At 47.5% G+C, this 19,454-nt stretch overlaps 1 protein-coding gene across 1 annotated transcript in view; it reads right to left on the bottom strand.

The window, feature by feature from the left end:
* The window catches only part of LOC135204818 (mortality factor 4-like protein 1), a gene marked incomplete in the record, with an annotated part of 82,450 nt that extends 64,334 nt beyond the window's left edge, over positions 1-18,116 (bottom strand). Inside the window, 1 exon segment of the mRNA XM_064235007.1 lies at positions 17,848-18,116.
* Positions 18,117-19,454: the final 1,338 nt, after the last annotated feature.

A 19,454-nucleotide genomic window follows, 5' to 3' on the forward strand; every position in this document is an offset into this window, starting at 1 on the left:
TCGAGCGACACAAATCCCCATCCCTTTGTGCTTGACTTCTCAAGAGAAGTCATGCAGTTACCTAAGACGAAAACGAAGGGAATAGTCGTATGACCTATCCCTCTTCTCGACTTTGGTTATGTACAGTACTCATACTGACAAGCTATTAAGACGAAGTAATGATTGCTCTGGAACAACCGAACTAAGTCCACAGCATAGTTCGTAACTGACTCGGGCGCTCTGACAGCTGCCGACTGACTGGTTCGGAATCAGTAGAGGCAAGTTGTCCAAGCATCCGGGTAAGTCACGTGACCTTCGCCCTTTAAAGAGTTATGCTGAGAGACCAAACAAATAAAATATTTGTTAGTCACCGATGCCGGACGGCGCGGCGATGATTCTCTTAATGCATAAGCTCAAAAGGCGAAAGTCAATTGCCTTCAAAAGGACCGAGGTCCCTGATGGCAAGAAAATCTCATAGACGTTGAATCTCAGCTTAAGGAGAAACAACACTATGTGACGTTGAAGACGAAGGTAGGCAATGAATGCAACCTACGTCTTCCAGCTGAATCGAGAGAAGGAATCTCAAGATTCTAAACCTGTGCTTACAAATGACTGAAAACGCTAACCGCCATTTCATTGCTGTCCGTTGTGCAATGAAAGCGGGGCATTCTTCAGTAATGAAACACAGGGGAGAGCCGCTTGAAGAACTGCTTCTCAGGGGCTGAACGTTTGGAAGTAGAGCTGGCAGGTGTGGGGAGTAGGCGATGTCTTTCAATACATCTGCTAATGCCGGTGAACAATGAACAATTGTACACCTCCGAATACAAGATATTTTGAGGACAAACTCAGATTCCGCAAAAATCATTCGCATTATCGGGATACGATGCAGCAAGAGACTATTACAGAATTCTGTTACCGTGCGGTAAACAGAAAGATGAGAGTCGAATAGATATCTCTGTTTAAAAATTCTCGCAATACCGAAGACGATGAATACTAGCGTTTCTCAGCAGTAGATGGTCATTCATGTATGCGAGAATCCCCGTTCCCCCTCATAGACTTAAGTCCGTGATTGTTGGGCAGAGATACGGTTGTTATTCAATCAAAGCAGGTGAGAAATACATAAACAACCGTCTATCTCAAAGCGGCAGCTGATACTGAAATGCCTCGGGCAATTCAATACGCAGTAGCTGTCGCTGACTCGTCATCCTGAGTTGCCAAGTAATCCTTTCCACGAAGGAATGCGTTCGGCTAGAACCACCGAGCATAAAAAGATATGCTCGAGCAATTATATTTAAGCGAAACGAATTTCGGTAAATATAAAAGCTTAAATGGCGTTGTTGTGACAACACCATAAGTATATAAAATTGAAACTGGAAAAACTCCTGGGAGGTTGCAGGCAACCCGGGTGCAGTTCAATTAGAATACTTTTCGTCTAAGTCGCAATCCGTAGAATAACCAGGATATGCGCCTACCCTCGGGACCATTCAACTGCTTAGCAGAATCATGTCGCGAGGTTAATATACGTAGTATATTTGTAGGATTCTGAACAACGATCTCCATCCTAAATTCTTTCCTTCAAGAAAAACAAAATAAGGATTGGAGATCGACCACCTTCGTTCTCTATTAAAGAGAGTGAAGGAGAAGTCTTCCTCGAGGAAAGCTTCAATGGTGAACAGAATACTAAGACGATAGTTCCAGCCAAACTGGATAGTTCCCGTCCGTTTCTCTATTCCAGGTTGGTCGCCTACTGTGAGATAGTCTTCTTTCAGCAGCAGTCTTCTTCCTAATGCTAGAATTCCAGGAATTCGAGCATAGGCGAGGTTCCCGATTATCGTGTAACATATCGGGGATTCTCGTCTCGCTCACTTTGGACCGTGGTCTCGCCGAAGTGTTTGGAGATCGTAAGAAACTCTAAAACACTCTGAATGCGCTAGAAATTCCGTAGAATTCTAAGCAGTCTGCGAAACCCCCACCGAATTCGTCAAACGATATCGGCTGGTGGTCCTCTCGATTCCCGTAGAAATCGAGAATGGGGCAGGATCCCTCCTCAACGAACCGGGGGCTTACGTCAGGTAGGACCCGAAGTGCCCCCTGGTAGCGCAGTCCCCAACGTGGGATCCTACAGAGAAATCTCTGTAGGATCCTTACCCCTTTCCCTCGTAGCCGTAAGGAGAGAGGGAATGGGGGAGGAATTGGATACTCGCTCGCCTTCCCAGTGGAACTAGCAGTTGGAGAAGAGTAGGAGCAGCCATCGCCTTGCGGCGATGGCCTCTCAGAGTCTGGGAAAACGTATCGTCAGGAGAAAACGTTTTCCCCGAGGAGGGTTACGAACTCTCACTGTAGGTAAGGGTCTGCCGCCACTGTGAACGTCGTCCTGGGTGGGGCTGATCGACACCTGACAGGAGAGAGCCGATACCGTCCTCCGACTCATTCCAGTCCTCGTCGAGGTCGAAACCTCTCAGGAGGACCGAAGGAGTATTTAAATACGGTGTCCGAAGACACGTAGAAACGCCGCTGTCGCAGTAGAGGAGGTGGAAGTAGCTTGATCGACCGGCCAGAACTGAGAGAGCCTTCTTGTCCGGAGACGAGAGACTCTGGTTCAAGACAGAATCGGTAAGCTCCGATCGCGGCATACCCACCGTCGGTTTGGGTTCCCTCTCGGGCAGAAACGACTCGAGCAGAGACATGGGCTCTGCTGGTGGGAGCGGCGATCCTTCCCCCAGGTCGTTGTGCTGACGAATCAGTGCAATAACCTGGGTAAAGTTACTCTGAATCTCGGAAGTTACAGCGTCTTGAGGAGTAGGACCGTCCAGTCCTTCCAACAAGAGCAGCTCCCAGGACCCTCCTCCTTCAGAAGAAGGACCAGCACAGATCCCTGACGGTTGCCTCCAATCACTTGCGCGTAGCGTCCTGGTTGGTCCTAAGACCAACCTGGCACGTGCGGCGTCGTGACGGGATCGTGAGCGGCGCATCTCTCACGATCACTCCTATATACCTAGCTCTTCCTGGCGTATGCCGAGGAAGTTGAAGGTATCGGAGAGACAGAACTGACGCTACCCCCTCTCCCCTCCCCCTGACGGTCGCCTCCAATCACTTGCGCGTACGTCCTGGTTGGTCCTAAGACTATACGTGGCACGTGCGGCGTCGTGACGGGATCGTGAGCGGCGCACCTCTCACGATCACTCCTAGCTACCTCGCTCTTCCCGGTGTAGCCCGAGGAAGTTGAAGGTAGTGGAGAGACAGACCTGACGCTCCCCCCCCACCCCCCGCTCGCTGGCAGGACCAGCGTACGTGGGGGGCTGCAGCCGATCAACCAACCTGCGGTGGGGATCGATCTGCAGGCCTGGCCGTGCCGCTCACCTGTGGCGAGCGGCTCGACTGAGCACGTCGACCCCGGTCCCGTGCGTCAGACGAGCTGCTGCTGGTCACCGTATCCGCCCGGTTCCCTGTGGGAGCGGCGGTCAGGTGACCTGCAGAGCTCAGCTTTCGCCGTGAGACCGGTGAGCGTCCTCGCGGCACGTCAAACCGCTGGTACCAGCCGAGGCTGGTACCGTCGGTCGAGGGGACCTGGGGGACCTCTTCCCAGCCTTAACCCGTGGCCGGTCAGAGACCGTCACGTCCACCCGAGGTACCGGCTGGTCGCTGCGAGAGCGGCCGCTGGCCTGGCGAGAGTCACCTGAGCGGCTCTCGACAGTCTTCTGCTCCGTGCCTCGGTCATGACGCTGAGCGAACTCAGGCGTCTAACTTTGGCTGCACGGTCACCCGAAGGAGATCGTACACTCGGAACTTCTCACGGACGAGAAACCGAGCCGGAGGTACCTGGCTTAGCAGCAGAGCTGCCAAGACCAGGCGAGGGTGTACCAGCGGTAGCCAGCACACCCTTGGTCCCCGTCTTCTTCTTCTTCTCAGAAGGGGAGACGGGCCCCGCTTCCCGAAGGAACAGGAGGACCAGCAGAAGAACCCCCCCCGTCACACGGAATGTGACGAGCCCTTCGAAGTTCCCGAAGGAGTCTTCTTAGGGGGAATAACAAAACCCGGTTACCAGCTGTGGTCGCTGCGAGAGCGGCCGCTGGCCTGGCGAGAGTCACCTGAGCGGTTCTCGCCAGCCTTCTGCTCCGTGCCGTGGTCTTGGCGCCGAGCGAACTCTGGCGCCGAAACTTTGGCTGCACGGTCTCCCGAGGGAGAGCGTTACACTCGGGATCTCCCGCGAACGAGAGACCGAGCCGGAACCTGGCGTAGCGGCATCGCCGCTAGCACCAGGCGAGGAGAAGTATAAACCAGAGCTAACCGATACTCCTCTGGTCCCCGTCTATCTCTTCCTTACGGAAGGGGAGACGGGCCCGCTCCCGAGGAGCAGGAGGACCAGCAGAAGACCCCCCAGTCCCACCGAGGTGGGACGGGCCCTTAGAAGTTCCCGAAGGAGACTTCTTAGGGGGGGAGGCAGCCTTCTTCTTCTTCGGCTTATGGGCCTTAGAAGTCGAAGGGGAAGACGGCAGCAATAGACGAAGACGAAGATGACACCTTCCTCTTCTTCGTCAGCTCACGCAGGACAGTCGTCAGGTCCTCCATCCAGGCCGGAGTCGGGCTATTGCCGAAGAGCAACACGGCCCGACTGCACCTGTCCGGAAGGAGCCTGGGACTGGGGAAGACACACCATGGGCAGGACCAGCATGGACAGGCGCAGGAACCAGGAGCGACAGGAACAGCAACCAGCTCAGGAGCGGCAGGAACAGCGGCAGCGGTAAAACACAGAGGGACAGCCAAGCCAGTAGCGGGAACCACATCAGCGACAGGTACGGCAGGCCCAGCCATCGCCTCGTAGAATCATCGGCAGCCAGCGTGGTACTGGCGGCCGGTCCAGGGGCGAGCTGCTGGAACAGCGGAAGTCTGGGGCAGGCAATACGAAGCAAACACAGGCGGTGGCGGCATACCCCTCCTCGGTACTGGCGGCGACCGGCCCTAGAAGCGGCAGACGGCGTCACCGACACAGCATGGGGAGTGTAGACCAGCGGGGGGAAGCAGCATAAGCGGCCGTGAAGGTTGTAGTGGAGACCACTCCAAGGTCACCGCCCCAGACCTCGCTAGACTCTGCAGCAGATCGTGGATGCTAGGCACGCCCTGCAGCCGCAGTGGTCCATACCTGTCCAAGGTCGTCTCCCATGGCTGTAGCACCTGCGGTAGCACAGACAGATTAGTAAGAGGGGTTCCCTCACGCACGGGGGGGGGAGACATGCCCCACCCCGAACGGAAGAAGACCCCAAAAAACAAAATACGAGGAAGCTGAGCGGGGGGGCAGGAAAGAAGACGAAGAATCGGATACCAAGGGAGTCGCGGGAGAGCTTTCCGACGAATTCCTGGCAGACCTCGCTTCCCCTACCCCGCACAGCAGTGAAAAGTAATATGAAAATGAAACAGAATACTGCCACTTGCGATTCACTTCATAGAACTTAAAGAGGGAAAAATCAATTCCCGGTAAGAGCGGAAACTTGATCCATTAATAATATGAATGCTATCATAAATATATATGAAAATGAACAATACTGCACTTGCTATTTTCACTTTCACTAGCAATAAATCGTAAGGATTAATTACCCGGGTAGAGCGGAAATTGATCCAAAATTAAATTTGATGCAATAATAAATAAAGAAAATGAAAAAGAAAAACTGCATTGCGAATCCACTTTCATTGCATTCTATTCATACAAAATAAGAGGTCTCTTGCCGAGCGCAATCAAGCTCTCGGCAACGAACGCACAGGGCAAAAATATAATGAAAAAATGAGTACTTACATCTTTCAATTACACACTTTCGCCCAAAATACATGACTCGGCGCGAGTGCGCCCGCCCCCTCGGCACCGAGACATAATTCAAGGGCTCAATTCATGAAAAGAGCGGAAATCGCCGTCTCTACGGCGCGATAGCTCCATGTTGATCATAATTAAGTAATGAAAATGAAAACGTGTACTTACAGTTTCATTTTCAAGTCAAACCAAACCATTAGTAGAAAACACAATAAAACAAAGCATACGACGATAAGCGCAGAGAGCGATGACGAACACGGTCCTTCACACCCGCGGCCGAAAGCAAAAGTGATTCTCACCTCTCGGGCGCGCGGCGTCGCGCGCACGATCGGACAAGCAGTTAACTACCGTTCTCTTGTTCGAAGCTTACGACCGTCCCAGCTGCCGCTAGTTACTTCCTATTGTTAAAGGACCGAGGGTTTGTATTACGTATCGGAACAAATATAATTTTCTTGTTCATTTTTTTCGAATTACGATAAAAGAATCAGAGAGACAGAGAGGAGAGAGAGAGAGAGAGAGAGAGAGAGAGAGAGAGAGAGTTGAGTGGATCAGTGTATAAATATATCGGTCAATGGGCAGGTAACAACCGAGTAAATCGTTAGATATATCCACCAATGTAAACTACTATTATAGATAGATAGATGGAAAAATCATAGAAAATAAGTTTAAACTGCAACAACTTTCAGAGAGAGAAGGGAAGGTGAAGGAAGGAAGAAGGACAGGGGTGGCGGTGGAGGTGGGGGGAGAGAGGTAGGTGGAGCTGTTTACTGGTGTGTTCCTATCCATTTCTGGATAATGGAGTTTTGGTCTATTATACAAGGACAAGTGTAGTTTTATTCTTTACGATTAGTTGATTCACGATACCCTTATAAAATTACGGCACTGGGGGTAATGCACTAAAGAAAAATCTCGTTCTGTTACGAGTGTTCGTTACAGAAATAGGTATTGCCCAAAAAACGTGCTTGCACTGTCTCTGAAAAACCCATAGTAGACATGCTGCTTAGTTGTCAATCAAGTTTTTATAACCAAGTATTTTTACAAGCTAGCTATTGAATAAATTTTTTCTCAGTCAAAACATATGCCCCCTCAATGCTAACTTTCCTCTTTTAACGACTTTCTGGTCATTGCAAATTCGGCCCCATAATCTTATGGTGCGAAAACAGACAGAGGCCCATGGACCGAAAACGATTGCGGTCACACTACGGCGATAATCCAGCAGTAAAACATCTTCATATATCCAAAAAAGTAATTTTGTCGAAAAATTATTTTTCCTATATACAAACCTAGGTTTTGTCTAACAATAGGATATCCGCGGGAACGCGCCACGCCGATACGCATACAAAGAGTTCAAACTTGAATCGCTGTACCTGGGTCTGGGGTAACTGCGCGGGGTGAGCCCGGGCCAGCTTGGGTGGGTAGGTCATTGTGATACCATTCTTTGAGCCGTTAGAATACTTAGTCTAAACAGACACACTCTTCAAAAGGGGGGCCATAACTCAAAGAGGGGGTGGATGAGGAGGGCCATTAATCTGTTAGACAACCTAGGTTTGTATATAGGAAAAAAATAATTTTTCGACAAAATTACTTTTGTTTCCGACTAAGTACAAACCGTCGGTTGTCTAACAAAAGGAGACTCGAACTGAGGATGGGAAGGTGAGTGACCTGAATGTACCCCTTTGAAGAGCCGCCAATAACTTCACACGACCTGATGTTTAACCCAGACCCCCTACTCCTCATGACCACTTTACACGGTAATGGATTCAATAGGGGAGAACCCAAGGGGCTCGGCGTTGTGTCCTAAACTATGGTACTAATACTCACTCAGAGAGCTGTTCCTGAAGGATTCTTAGCCATCATTCTACTCTCCAGGTAAGTCAGTAGTGGCCAAGTCGTGTCATGGACAGTACAGTCATACGTAGGATATTACCAGGAAAACTCACTCATACCCCTTACATTCGGCCAGACTTAGCGAATTGCTGGGAGTGTGTGTGTGTGTATTTCCAAATTGAGGTACGCAGTGCGGGTGACCCACACGCCTAGAGGATCTCTTGGGCTGCGACAATGGGGACCCAGAGAGAACACTTCTAGAGATTTGAACGTAACTTCTCGTAGGTAGAAGGAGGTGAAGGTGGTTTGACTCTTCCAGGTGCCTGCTCTCAATACCTGACCCACTGAGAGGTTCTTCCTGAAGAGCATAGAGGAGCCTATGCCCCTAACTTCGTGAGCCTCACCTTTGGCATTGGTACTTCCCTTGTTTTCCGTAGGCCCTTCTTATAACTGTCTGATCCAGAAGGAGATGGTATTCTTAGCCACCTCTTTCGGATTTTGCTTGCCCCGTGGCCACGAACAGCCGTTTGATAGCGGTCTGAACTGTCTCGTCCTCTTGAGGTAGGCTTTCATGGCTCTGACCGGGCATAGAATCAGTTCCTCTTTGTCAAAACCGGTAAAATCCCCCAAGGAAGAAATGGTAAAAGAGGAAAACATCTCCTCTGGCTTGTATGGGTCTTGAGTCTTGGCTACAAAGCCAAGGACAAACGAGAACCCCATCTCCCTCCAACGCCTGGTGTGTGACACTTCGTAGGACCAGCGCGTGTAGTTCGCTGACCCTCTTCGAAGATGCCAGGGCTAAGAGGAAAAGGGTCTTCAAGGTGAGGTTCTTCAAGGAAGCTGAATGAAGGGCTCATAGGGAGGACCTCTCAAGGATTCCAGGACTAAGGCTACATACCCAGTGGGGAGTCCGTAGCTCTCTCGGGGGGACAGGTCTTCCTAAAGTGCTTGAAGAGCAACAAAATTTGGCTGGAGATGCCAGCGAGGTCCATGCCTTTCAACGCGAATACTTGATTTAAAGCCGCTCTATAACCCTCACTGCCGATATGGATAGTCGTTTATCCTTCCTGAGGTGGTGGAAAAAACTCGCTAGTTGAGGGATGGTGGCCTCGTCTGGGGCAATGCCTTTATCTTGACACCAATCTTGAAACCGTCGCCACTTTCCCTGGTACAATCTGCCTGAGGAAGGTTTCACAGGATTGGCCATGGCCTCAGCTAACTGCCTGGAAAAACCTCTATCGCTGGAGGATTTTGATGACAGTCTGAACCCGTGTAAGCGGAGGGCCGACGGATTTGGGTGGTAGGCATCCGTTGTTGGGGGGTTGGGCGAGGAGATCTATTCTGTCTGGTAGGCTTACCGGGTCCTCTAACTGAAGATCCAGCACTTCTGGGAACCAGGGGGCTTCCGGCCACCAAGGAGCTACTAAGGTTTACTCGCAGGTTCTGCGAGTAGCGAATCTTCCTCGAAGGATCTTCTGGAGGAGGGGGGAAAGGCGGAAAAGGCGGTAAAGCGTCCAGGTTCTTCCAATCTTGCAGGAGGGCATCCTCCCCGCTGCCTGCGGGTCTGGGAGTGGGGAGAAGAACACTGGCAGTTTCCTGTTCCAAGCGGTGGCAAAGAGGTCTATCGACGGAGAGCCCCACCTCTTATCAGGCCATCTGCTACTTCTTGATGGAGGGACCACTCTGTGTTGATTATCTGTCCCTCCTGCTCAGATGGTCCGCCCAAAACATTTTTCTTGCCTGGAATATATCTTGCCTTGAGGGTGATGTCCATTTCCTATGCTAATCTTGGATTTGTACTGCCAGGCGACAGAGATCCAGTGAGACTGTGCTGTTTGTTTAGATATGCCACCACCGTGGAGTTGTCTGACATTAGGCCCCACCGTTTTCCCTTGGAGTTGAGACAGGAAGTGCTGAAGGGAGAGGAAGACTGCCTTCAATTCCAAGACATTGATGTGAGCTGCTTTCTTCTTCTTCCGACCACAGGCCGCTCACTTCTTCCTCCGTCAGGTGCGCCCCCCACCCACCCTTCTTTTGATGCATCCGTGAAGAGAAGAATCTCAGGGGTTCTCGGACTGAGAGAGATGCCCCTTGGAGGAAGGCACCATCCACCACTCCAGGGACTTCCTTACTTCTTGGGAGAGAAGAATTTTGCTGTTGGGGTCCCCTTCCTGAGGAGACCATTGTTTCTTGAACAGCCACTGAAGCGGCTCATACGCCTTCTGCTGTGAGGCACTAGTCTCTCTATTGAGGCCATGTGTCCTAAGATGGACTGGCAGAGTTTTGCCGTGGGAGGGCTGGGCCCCAAGCTCTCCGCACTTGAGATACTAGGCCGGAGACCCTGTTCTCCGAGGGGAAGGCCTTCATGAGGGATGAATCTAGTGTCATCCGAGGTACCACCATCCTTTGTCTGGGAGTGAAATCCGACTTGTCGACATTCACCACCACTCCCAGTTCCTGAACGAATGACAAAACTAGCTGAAGGTGCTCCGCACACTGCGCAAGCCGTCTCGGCTAAGATGAGCCAATCGTCCAGGTAGCGGAGGAGACGGATGCCTCTTGCGTGTGCCCAAACTGACACTATCTTGAAGACCCTGGTGAACACCTGTGGGGCTGTGGCGAGGCCGAAGCACAGGCAGGTGAACTGCAGAGTCTTTCCCTTGCTGACAATCCTGAGGAATTTTCTGGAGGAGGGGTGAACAGGGACTTGGAAGTAGGCATCTTGAAGGTCTATTGAGGCCATGAAGTCTCCCTCCCTGACACAAGCTCGAACGGAGTCTGCCGTTTCCATCCGAAACTTTGTCAGAGAAAGGAACTTGTTGAGGGGTGAAAGGTCTATGACCGGCCTCCAACCCCCTGTGCCTTTTCTACCAGGAAGAGTCTGGAGTAGAACCCTGGACCTGGATCCTGAACCTCTTCCAACGCCCCTTTCTGAAGTAGCTTGGATATTTCCTCCTCCAGGGCCCGTCCGCGGTCCGAGTCCGGTCGATAGGAAGGGACTTGGATGGGGTAGGGGATAGAGTGGGTGTAGACTGGAAGGGAAGACGGTAGCCTGACTTGATAACCTGCAGGGTCCAATCTTCCGCTCCTGCTTGCTGCCACACTTGCCAACTGCAGCCAAGCAACCCCCTACCTTCCGCTGACGGGCAGGATCTGGCCTAGAATTTCTTGCGGGGACCTCCCTCTCTTCTGTTGCCCTTCTGCTTCCGCTCCTTTGATGGAAGGGACGAGTCTTCTCCCTATGGAACTTGTCCTTCGACACAGAGTAAGGTTTCTTCTCCTCTCGCTACGCACGGGGAAAAGCCGGTCTCTGCGTTCTCTTACCTGTTGGCTAATCTGTGGTGCTGGCCGTGGTCTATGGCCCGGGGTTGCGGAATTGGAGAGAGCCCTAGATTGGAGAGATCGCTCCTTCTTCTCCGCTGCCTTGCGAACTTCTTCCGCAGGAATAAGTTCTTTCTGGAACAGCGGGTTTTTCCGTAAGTCCGGGAGGAGGTCTCTCACCACTGGCGATTTGGCCTCCTTGAAGGAATTCCGCTCTCCTTTTCACCTCCATAATTAGCCCACAGGACCGCTAAGTTGTCTGCTTTGGTGCGAGAGTGTCTTGATCCCACACTGCATGAACGAAGACAAGTTCTGCTGCTGCTCACGCTGGAGCTCGGGTGGGTAAGACTGCGGAAGTGCTGCCAGTAGACGTTCCATCCACGAATTCGTAGCGAGGGCCAGAGCTAGAGCGCGAATGAGTCCTTCGGTTTCTGCGGGAGAGAGCAAGAGGTGCTTTTTCTGAAGGGCGTCCAGACTGACATCTAAGAGATCTGCAAGGTCCCTGGAATATGCAGACTCCCTTAGTTTGTCACCTGTTGGCCTATAATACCTGCTGGCCCCCTGAGCAGGGATAGGAAGCCACCTCTGTTTCTCAGATACCCTAGTTGGTGAAGTCGTGGCTTCTCGGGACGCTCTAGCCATGGCTAGCCTAACCTGGTTGCTCCAGGGGAGGCTGACCGAGGGGGGCTGTGAATTCTTCAGGTTGAGCACCTTATGCACCTCTGACTGAAACTCCTGGTTCAGTTCCTCAGTTTCTGTTAGGCCATTGGCGCTTCTAATCAACGACAGAATCTGGTTGAATGATAAGGGCTCGGGCTCCGCAGGTGAGCTAGTCTGACTGCCGTCCGAATCGGGGGTCAGAATCGGGCTCCCCCTCTCGGAGCATGAATCGGGCTCGGAATCAGAGTCAGAACTGTCACCCAAATCTGGAAACAGTTCCTCTGACTTCTTTTCCAAAAGGAACTTCTTCCTGGCTTCTTCCATCCTACGGGCAGACTCCTCTAGACTGGTGTTCTTCTTCTCCACTTGCTGGGAAACCTCCTTTTTGGAGCTTAAGTAGTCCTCCACCGCCTGTTTGACCAGGTTCGCAATGTCCAGTGCGGGAGAGTGAGGACCTGGGCCCCCACTGTACCTAGGCTAACTGATGGAGGTGGTGCGGAGGGTACTAGGCTCATGCCTAGGCTTAGCTTTTTCGGGCATCAACGCTGGCACTGGTCTCTCAGCGCGACCTAGGCCTTGCGGCATCGAAAGGTCGCCATTGATGCTCCTCCTCCGAGCGTTGTGGCTGGCTGGCTTCTTGCGTCGGGTTGCCGCAACTTCTGGAGGGGAGGGGCCTCCGGCTCCTGCGAGTTGGGTCCCGTTCCGGGCTCCTTAGCACTGTCCTCAGGATAGGAGGGTGAGGCATCAGGTCCGTCACCGGATCCCTCCTGGGGCTGGACTGATTGTGCCCGAGAGGAACAGGGGGTTACCTTGGCACCCGGCTGTGTCTCGGTACTGCTATGGTCATACCTAGATAGTTCGGCCTTTAGGCTAGGCGGGAACAAGCTCTCGGTTGCAGACCCCTTCTTGTTACGCTTCGAGGCAGGAACATGGATCCCAGCCCCTAGGGTAGCTCTTTCCTCTTACCTGCTTTCCTAGCCCCCGACGACGAAGGTTTCTTTAGCCTAAGTTTCTTGGGAAGGACACTAGGCTCACTAACTAGGTCCCCCGTTAATAAGGAGGAAGGATTACTAGGCCTAGTGTTCTCCAATTGGGCACTATCCCCCTCACACACGTCCTTAGGCCCCACAGTAGTCGGCCTAGGCTTATCGGCATCAACATTAGCGTCACTGAAAACACTCTCATGCGCCTCATAATAGAGCCTCCACTGATCATTATTCCACTGCGCACAGGTTGAACACTATGCATCAGGGGAACATTCAAAACCCTACAAGCAATACACCACAGATGAGGATCCGAGGTTGGCGAAGGCAAAGATGTACCGCAACGCATGCCATCGGAAACACACACAAATCCTCCCCGAAAAACCCACCATAGATCCGCCTTCCATACTTACAGGGAAGTTAGGATGCTAGGTAATACTAAAGGATAAATAAAAGGATAGGAAAAGGGCACTGGGGAAGCACTCAAGCACAGGATGTCAAAGATATATCACGATAAAGAAAGACTACAGTCGGCAGTCATGCGTTGTTTTATCTCAAGTCGGGTCAAGGCGGAAGGAGTAGGTGTTGACACGACGGCTACCGCGAAAAGAATGGTATCACAATGACCTACCCAAGCTGGCCCGGGCTCACCCCGCGCAGTTACCCCAGACCCAGGTACAGCGATTCAAGTTTGAACTCTTTGTATGCGGTAGCGGCGGCGCGTTCCCGCGGATATCCTTTTGTTAGACAACCGACGGTTTGTACTTAGTCGGAACAAAGTAAATAATAAAGATATATAAGCGCATTACGATTATAACAATTACATGTATAGCTGATAACAATCTGCATGAATAACTGGTAAACTGTTCTGCAATGACAGTTGAGTATAGCAATTATTTACAATAGGTACGAAAGTCAAGATGTCGTGACGTCATAATACAGAACTTGAAAGAACGTTCTAATTCAGAAAAATAATTACTTAAATTTGAGTCAGAGTCGAGTTACTTTTTCAATAACGAATATTTTCAAATTAATCATCATAAATATGTAAAATATTGATGTTTTACTACTTATTTAAAAATTAGCCAAGAGCACGCTTCTCGTCATCTTCTACCCAAACAGCTGTTTACCGCCTGGCTTGTTGTTGATGAGAAATCGTGTTTCGATTGTTGTGATAAAAGTGCTCCAGCGTCTGTGGGTACATGTGGTGTGCGGATTTATCACAGGAAATGGTTAGTTTATTGACACAAGCTACTCCGTAAACATCGAGATGGCGTCAATCTTCTAAATACCTCGAGTTGTAAGTAAAAATGTTGAACGCGTTTTGGTGAGATTTGCACTACGTTTGAGACCGTTTTCAGTACCCTCTGTTTAAATCTTAAAATTTGGCCTTAATTTCTAACTTTGGAGAAAATACTTACTTCGAAAGGAGAGTAGAGGTCTTTAGCTCCGTTTCTCACCAACAACAAGTCGCGACTGATGCCCATCTCGGGTGTCAGGACGCGTTATAATGTACTTTTTCGGAGGGTGGCTTGCATTGATGGTAGGTGGCCTGCTTGGCCTGCTGTGATGTTCTACCCTACTAGCTAGCTATCTGTCTGAGAAGAGTTCTACACCAAAGCCTAACCTAACTTGGGGTTTATTTAAACCACAAAGATATTAAACAGGACTTATATGGCAACATGAACCAGGGAGCACTTACAGATTAGCGGGCCCACTCGACCGCCGACCGAAATCGGCGGAAGAACACCAAAACCAATATGGCGGCGATACCAAAACAACAACAAACAAAGTAGGGAGCTACTACGTATCCGCGACGATCGATTTATGTGTGCTGTCAGTAAGGCCGTGGCGGAACGGCGCTTCGCGCCTTATCCGCATATTTAAAGATTCTTGGCAGGCACGGCATGTTCTGGCAAGAGGTAGGGGGAAACATCAGTTCAGGCCAACCCTCATCACGGTGGACGGGTCTTATTCACTCGATATTTAATTGGTGAAACATGAATACAATTGCAACTCTAAGCATACCATTTAAAAGACTGAAGTTTCGTCAACATATTGTGATATATGAAAGCCCCATACGAACTAAAATAAGCATGTGAGCTCTTCGTAAAATATGTTTTCAAGGCAGTTTTGAAATCCAATATGGCGGCTACGTTTTTCATGGACGGTTCTCATCAGTGACGGACACCATCTTTCCCCAGCCTTCCCAGCACTCATTTGAACAATGTTAGCGTATGTATGTAACGTTTATTGATCTTACTCAAGATTGCAGTTGTAATCAGCACAATAAAACAACATTTTGTTGCCTATATTAGTGAAAGTATGAAACTTGTTATTCCCGGGGTTATGGTTGGAACTGAATTCATTCTTACCTTGTAATCGGCGGTTTTTATCCTTACTGCCATCACAACTGAAACTCCACAGTGCTTATTTGATTGTTATTATACACATTTTGGTCTCAGTCACTCCACATTGCACTTTAAACCCGTTGCTGTTCCTGGTTTCTAAGCGCGGCGCGCCATAAAACACAATTACAAACAGCAGACGACGACAGACGACGACAGACGACGAAACTGCAAAGTTTTATTCCCTAAACTGTTTACTTTACTCGTTATTTAGTTTAAATTTACATTGTTATTTAAAAATTTTGATTTAATTCATGTATATTATCCCTTTTTAGCAACCAAATTACCCCGAAAAATTACAGATATTTCTAACGTAGATAAAATCAAATGTTTCTAACGTTTTCGTACATCTGGCTGCCGAAAACCATAGAGGAACGAATACGGAAAAGTGCATAGAGGAACGACTACGTTTTTTTTTTTTTTTTGCTTTTTTGTTTTTGCTAGCACTTTTCATTGATTTCAGTCTATTAGTATTTTGAATTTCTTAAATAATCGTATGCCAGAAATAAATGTAACCTTTAATGTTTGCATGCTTTAATGTTTGCATGCTAAGAATGGCAAAATCATCGTTGCCACATTAGTGGAGGCTTCACACATACGCCGTTCCATTATTATAAACTGTTTCCATGAATTCTAGTTGTCATAGTAATGCAATAATGATAAAATTGCTTTAATATTTATGTATATATACTTCCAATACATAGCCTAATTTCACCAATTTCAACGTTTTGTGTGTAGTCTTATACCCAGTTTGGAGGGTCAACACATACCGAATGGCAACAGAGAGAGAGAGAAAGGAAGGCGGCGGAGGAACGAAGAAGAAAAGGGATGGCGGTGGAGGGGGGGGGTGGGGGGGTGGGGGGGAGAGGGTAGGTGGAGCTTTATACGCGTGTTCGTATCCATTTCTGCATAATGGAGTTTTTGTCTCTTGGTACAAGGACAAGTGTCGTTATTCTTTACGATTAGTGATTCACGATACCCTTATAAATTACGGCACTGGGTGTAATGCACTATAGCAAAATCTCGTTCTGTTACGAGTGTTCGTTACAGAAATAGGTATTGCCCAAAAACGTGCCTTGGCACTGTCTCTGAAACCCATAGTAGACATGCTGCTTAGTTGTCAATCAAGTTTTTATAACCAAGTATTTTTTACAAGCTAGCTATTGAATAAATTTGTATTTTTCTCAGTCAAAAACATATGCCCCTCAATGCTAACTTTCCTCTGTTTAACGACTTTCTGGTCATTGCAAATTCGGCCCCATAATTTCTTATGGTGCAAAAACAGACAGAGGCCCATGGACCGAAAACGATTGCGTCACACTACGGCGATAATCCAGCAGTAAAACATCTTCATATATCCAAAAAGTAAATAATAAAGATATATATGCGCATTACGATTATAACAATTACATGTATAGCTGATAACAATCTGCACGAATAACTGGTAAACTGTTCTGCAATGACAGTGAGTATAGCAATTATTTACAATAGGTACGAAACGTCAAGATGTCGTGACGTCATAATACAGAACTTGAAAGAACGTTCTAATTCAGAAAAATAATTACTTAAATTTGAGTCAGAGGCGAGTACTTTTTCAATAACGAATATTTTCAAATTAATCATCATAAATATGTAAAATATTGATGTTTTACTACTTATTTAAAAATTAGCCAAGAGAACGCTTCTCGTCATCTTCTACCCCAACAGCTGTTTACGCCTGGCTTGTTGTTGATGAGAATCGTTTGTTTCGATTGTTGTGATAAAGTGCTCCAGCGTCTGTGGGTACAAGTGGTGTGCGGATTTATCACAGGAAATGGGTTAGTTTATTGACACAAGCTACTCCGTAAACATCGAGATGGCGTCAATCTTCGAAACATTTTTAGTTGTAAGTAAAAATTTCTAAAGCGTTTTGGTGAGATTTCCACTGCCGTGGGCGCCATTTTCAGTACCCTCTGTTTAAATCTGTTTAAATCTTAAAATTTGGCCTTAATTTCTAACTTTGGGGAAAATACTTACTTCGAAAGGAGAGTAGAGGTCTTTAGCTCCGTTTCTCACCAACAACAAGTCGCGACTGATGCCCATCTCGGGTGTCAGGACGCGTTATAATGTACTTTTTCGGAGGGTGGCTTGCACTGATGGTAGCTGGCCTGCGTGGCCTGCTTTGATGTTTTACCCTAATGCTTGCGCTGCGCGCGCTAACCACAGGGGTTACAGTAAGGCTACTTACCGTGGCGGATGGATTTGGGTGTCGCGATACCAAAACAACAACAAACAAAGTAGGGAGCAACTGGCCCGGTAAAGTGTAAACAACCCTGAACCAGTTTATTTATAAAAATATAACCAAAATAAATCTAAATAAACCTGAAGAAACAAATGTCATTTGCCTCATAGCTACCTACCTACCTATGGTTTACTTTAACCCACATAAACTGATTAATTTCAAATAAATTAAACCCAAATAAACCTAATAAATTACATGAACGATAAATCTACATAAACCGGTTTATTTCAAATAAATTAAACCCAAAATAAACCTAGGTAGTAAACAAAAAGCCATCGGCCTCATACCTACGGCGAGTCGGGGAACCATCTTTACGGTTTATTTAAACCGTACGATAGGGATCTAAACAAATATAAAATATTTTGTAAGGTAAAGAATTTACGTCCATAAGCCGATAAATAAACCGAAAATAACCCTAAACACCCTCGAATTCGTAAGGCGAATCGGGGCACCATCTTTACGGTTTATACAAACCGTTATAGTAATTAAAACCGTCAAGTATAAAACTTATGGTAAGATTACGAATTCACGTGCACAAACCGGTTTATTTCAAACGAAATCAACTGAAAATAAACCACAAACGCCAACCTCCTCCTCCTCTTCGTACAATGGCGACCCCCGAGACCGACCACCCGACACTCTTCCCACCCAACTTCTCCCCCTTATTTCACCTCCTTTCCCTCCTGTTCGCCTCGATTTCTCCCTCCCGTCGAATCGGTCGATCCTCCGGCGGCTAATTCCACCGACTCCCCGTCGGGTTCATCCAGAATTCGGGTGGAGATCGGCGGAAATGTGAAGGCTTCGAGGTCGATGGTTTGGGGTGGCTGGGCTTCGTCTTCGACTCTTCGTCTTCTTCTTCTTCCTTCGGCTTTATTATGGTTGTTGTTGGATGTCGTACCTTTATTAGGTTCATTGTCGTTTATTTGGGGTTTTGGGGTTTTGAGGTGGTTATGAGTTGGGTTTTAGGGTCTTTAAGGTTTTTGTGAGTTTTTAATGATGGTTTTTTATACATTCAAGTTATTTTTATATGATTTTATGGCGATTTTTGGTTGTAATTTTTCGGGTTGAGTTGTCTTTATAAGGGGTTGTTTTGAGTGGTGGGTGGGGTTTGAGGTAGTTTTGAGGTGGTTTATCGAGGATTTTAGGGGTGGTTTCTCGTGTTTTGTGGCTTTTTTAAAGTTTTTTTAAATTTAAATTTATTTTTTGTATGATTTTAGGGGGATTTGGGATCGTATTTTTCGGGTTTCCTTGAAGGGTGGGTGGGGTTTGATGAGGTTTTGGGAGTTTTTTTATGTTTATTCGTACATTTAAATAGTTTTATATGATTTTATGGAATTCAGGTGGGATTTGGAATGTATTTTTGGGAGGCAAGTTGTAACTTTTTAGGGTTGGATGTGTCGTTTTTAAGGTTGTAGGGAAGGGGGTTTGGTCTTTTATAGTATTTCGGGGTTTCATTATGATGTTTACATATAGCTACATGCCAAAACCAACCCAAAATAAGTAACAAAAAAACCTTTAAAATAAAAAACAGGTTTCAACACCAATATCCACACATAAAAACCATATAATTCTTGTCTATTTTTTAAAGTTTTTGGGTTTGGTTGTCATGTTTATTGTAATCTTAATTCGTTAATTATGCAAAACAATTCAGTTCTAAATCTATTTTAATACTTGTGTTGAGAGAGAGAGAGAGAGAGAGAGAGAGAGAGAGAGAGAGAGAGAGAGAGAGAGAGAATGGCTTTTGGAAATTGAACCGAACAAATGTGGTGTATGACAACAAACCCTTTGCAATAATTTATCAATTCTTATCCTATATATTTGATATACGGAATCTCATATATTCTGGTGAAAAATAATCTTTAAATGTTTTACTATCCTTAAATGAAGTTATTAATGTCAGACATGATGGAAAAACAGTAAATTATCATAAAATTTAAAAGGAAATCAAAGTCTGTCTCCCACCATGGCTAGTAGGATACTTAATACTCAAAAGATCCATAATTTCTAAAAAAACAAAATGCATTACACTGACATATATAAAGAATGTGTCACATAATCTCACACAGAATCTATTTCAATTTTGAAATATAAAATTTTTTAAAAATCAAAACTAAAAACTCCTCCTACGATGTACGATAACTATCAATAGCGACCAGCAAAACATTGCCATAGATACAGATGTCATATCGATTTAC

The sequence above is a fragment of the Macrobrachium nipponense genome, chromosome 47 (assembly GCF_015104395.2).
Source record: "Macrobrachium nipponense isolate FS-2020 chromosome 47, ASM1510439v2, whole genome shotgun sequence".
NCBI lineage: Eukaryota > Metazoa > Arthropoda > Malacostraca > Decapoda > Palaemonidae > Macrobrachium > Macrobrachium nipponense.